Below are 4,014 nucleotides of genomic sequence, written 5' to 3'. Positions count from 1 at the left end.
CAATTGTATACCAGGCTCCAGTTCAGGGAGACATCTCCTGCTAAACCACATGTCACACCTGCCGGAAGACCAAATAAGCTACCTTCAGATCTTTTCCACACTCTATGTTCATCCAGATCCAATGCCCCTGACTACTTTTTAGCCCTGTAGCAGGTTACCATCTAATTTATTTCCCTCTGCTCCTGTCCATGTCTCCTGCTGATTCTACAGACTATCCTTTCATAGCGTCTCTTCCACAACTCTGCATTCTATCCTGACCCCTAGCTCTAACTCACTTTGACTATTAAACTGCCAGAGAGCCTGGTGAGCTTCCAATAGACCTTCTCCACTCACTGTTCCCCTAGAGCCACAAACTCAGCCCTAAAGAAAGTACTAGAATGAAAACACCAACCCAAGGTAGCTAACTGTAACCACAGGCAAAAGATAACCCCCACCAACAAAAAACAAAGTATAAAAACACACAAACACTATGACTGAAAAATAACAGGTATTAACAACAGCTGGTCATTAATATCTCTTAATATCAATTGACTCAATAAAAGAGACCTATAAAAAGATACAGAATAGATATGAAAACAGGACCCAGCTTTCCGCTGTATACAAGAAACACACCTCAAACTCAAAGACAGACACTATCTCAGAGCAAAGGGCTGGTAAAAGGTATTCCAATCAAATGGACCTAAGAAACAAGCGGATGTAGCTATCCTTATAGCTAACAAAATAGATTCCAAAAATCAATCAGAAGAGATAGAGAATGACACTTCATACTCATAAACTTTCTTCTTCTTTTCAAGATTCATTTCTCTATGTCCTTTAGTCAATATGTCTTCTTCAGAAATAGTGTCTTTTCATCTGGTTATGGGGGGCAGACAAGAGCAATAGCAATACATTATGTTGTTTTAGGTATTTGCATGTGCCACCATGTTATCACAAATTTAGTAACAGTATTTCATTTAGTTGTTACAGCAATTTGATAAAATATGGGCTCTTAGTCACTATCACTAATTCATAAATTGTGGATACAAAAGAAAGGAAGTTAATTTAATTTAAACTAGTTGTATTAAATTCTCTGGACAAACTTCAGATTGCAATTTCTAATCGTTGTAAAAGCAAAAACTTTTGAAGGGGGAAATTTTATAAAGTGAAATATTAAATGAGAGACTATTGAACTAAGCTGCTGAAATTACTAAATTATTTCAGAAAAAAATGGGAAATATAGAATAAGAGCATGTAGAATGTTTCTATTTAGGATATAGGAAGAAATGAGATAATGCAATACATTTTCCTTTAGATATGAATACAATGTGGAGATGAGACTATGTTTTGGATTTGTCTTGGGAGTTGTACAAGCCCAAGGGTGAATGAAATACTTCAGTAAAATTGTGGGTCCCTTAGGAATTAAAGACAGATCTTTATTCAAGGTGTAAATAAAATCCTTTTAGTCCCTTCTTACACCAAGATTCTGTTCTCAAGGAAAGAGAAATAACAAGCTTTTATTTTGTTTAAAGTCTGATATATTATATTAATATTATTCCACTTACACAGAAACTTCTCCATACTATAAAGTGACAAATAGAGCAATATGAGGACTTTTATTCTGTTATGAAATAAGTAGTGAAAGATCATAATTAGCAAATCAAAGCTACAGATCATAAATATTTTTTTAAGAAACTTCGCAAAACAAATCTTAGTAACAACAAAAGCCTCAAGCTACGAATCCTGGAATTTTCATTTCAAGCAATAATGCAGAAACACCAGTGTTTTCTGGTTCAACAGTGGTGAGTTTATGAATGCTATGTACCAGAATGCCTTTGTTTCTGATAAATAGATGTCAGATATATGACAGGTCCATTTCTTTCCTATATATTAAACCTTGAAAAATAAGTAAAACTGACATAAATATGTTCCAGATACAAAGGAGAGATGTTTTTAAAATACATCAAAAATAAATTCCTTCAACAAGTAAAAAACTTTTAAAGTTGAATTAGAAGTTGAATTCTGTGACTAACAGTAGTTAGTAACTGTGCCTATAGTCAGTGTCCTTACTTTTCTTTACTTAGAAAATATTTTGATTCCTTTTATACCACTATCTACTTTAAACAGAGGACAACACTAATTGTTAAAGCTTGTATTGTTTTCCTTTTTTCTAGAAAGCAAGTTAATCAAGGAAAAGAAGAAATAATGAGATGAGATAAAGGTGTTTCTGTTCACTCACACCATCTTTATACCTTGGTTTGTGAACAGTCATGTTTACATGAAATGACCCATCTTTCCTTCAGGATTTAAGGAACTAAGGTATATTGAATGCCTAACTTGGAAAGACTGTAATCAGTGAAACTCTATGGCACTCACAGTCATGAGAAAGGCTGATTCTACAGTTTGAAATTGGAGTAGACTTGAAGATTTCCAGTGACTATACATTGGTGGGATGAGATAAAATATAAAAAGAGCTAAATTGTCTTAAAGTATAACATGCTGTCCTACAGATTCTAAGAGGAAAATAATGGCTGTTGGAAATGGGTCATTTGTGACTGAATTCATCCTGATGGGCTTAACAGACCAACCAAACCTTCAACTCCCTCTGTTCTTCCTGTTTCTTGGAATGTATATGGTGACTATGATGGGGAATTTGGGCTTGATAATTCTAATTGGACTGAGTTCACATCTTCATACCCCTATGTACTTTTTTCTCTTTAATTTGTCTTTGATAGACCTCTGTTACTCTTCAGTGTTTACACCCAAAATGTTGTTGAACTTCATACTAAATAAGAATGTTATCTCTTTTACAGGGTGTATGACCCAACTCTATTTTTATTCATTTTTTTGTTATTTCAGAGTGTTATGTGTTAATGTCAATGGCCTATGATCGCTATGTGGCCATCTGTAATCCACTCTTATATAATATTGCTGTGTCCCCTAAAATATGCTCATACCTAATGCTTGGTTCATACTTGATGGCATTTTCTGGTGCCTTGGCTCACACAGGATGCATGCTGAGACTGACCTTCTGTAATGCAAATGTCATCAATCACTACTTCTGTGACATTCTTCCCGTGATGCAGCTCTCCTGCACGAGCACCTATGTCAATGAACTGGAGGTTTTCATTGTGGCGGGCATCAATATTATTGTGCCCAGCATCACCATCTTTATCTCTTATGGTTTTATTCTCTCCAGCATCTTCTGAATCAACTCTGCTGAGGGCAGGTCCAAAGCCTTTAGCACCTGCAGTTCCCACATAATTGCTGTTTCTCTGTTCTTTGGATCTGGTGCATTTATGTATCTTAAACCCTCCTCAGTTAAGTCTATGAATGAAGGAAAAATTTCTTCTGTCTTTTATACAAATGTGGTTCCCATGATGAATCCCTTAATCTACAGCTTGAGGAACAAAGATGTTAAAGTGGCTGTGAGAAAAACCCTGAGAAGATGGAAACTATGACGGAAACAACGTCTCTACATATCTGTAGCTAGATGGAAGTTTACCTTTTTATTAAAATCCTAGATGAAATACATTTTCCTATTTTATTGTGCAATTATTAGCTATATTCTGACTTTTCATAATAGCTATTCCTTTCCTCTCGTCATTTAGTACAAATGATTTAATATGCTAAAGAGATCTAATCCAAAGCATTTTATTGTTATTATTGATAATTTTTCATTAGGAAAAATTAATTATTCATTAAACTATCAAGCAAATACTAAGATAATATTTTCCTAATGAATTGGGTGTCAGATTCTTTAATTATATTCTACTGAACTTACAAATGATAATATTTCTATTTTAATTTCCATTATCTGATTTCAAAGTTAATATCTCAGGAATAGACAAAATTCCACAAAGACAATTGAATACAATCCATTTTGCTGTTGTAAACACTGAGCTTTCTTTTTATATTTCTTTATATTAATCATTGTACCAAAAATCACACTACATCCTCATATCTATTTTATATATTCTTCATATATATTTATGACATGGAGAGTATACTAATGTGCAGCAATATTGATTATTAAGG

The 4,014-nt window shown here is 33.9% G+C and overlaps 1 pseudogene; it reads left to right on the top strand.

Moving 5' to 3' along the window:
• Positions 1-2,500: 2,500 nt before the first annotated feature.
• LOC142847170 (olfactory receptor 8B8-like) lies at positions 2,501-3,437 on the top strand (annotated as a pseudogene).
• Positions 3,438-4,014: the final 577 nt, after the last annotated feature.

The sequence above is a fragment of the Microtus pennsylvanicus genome, chromosome 3 (genome assembly GCF_037038515.1).
Source record: "Microtus pennsylvanicus isolate mMicPen1 chromosome 3, mMicPen1.hap1, whole genome shotgun sequence".
Taxonomy (NCBI): domain Eukaryota; kingdom Metazoa; phylum Chordata; class Mammalia; order Rodentia; family Cricetidae; genus Microtus; species Microtus pennsylvanicus.
Note: the sequence above shows the minus strand (reverse complement) of the source record. Positions and strands in the feature narration are given on the sequence as shown.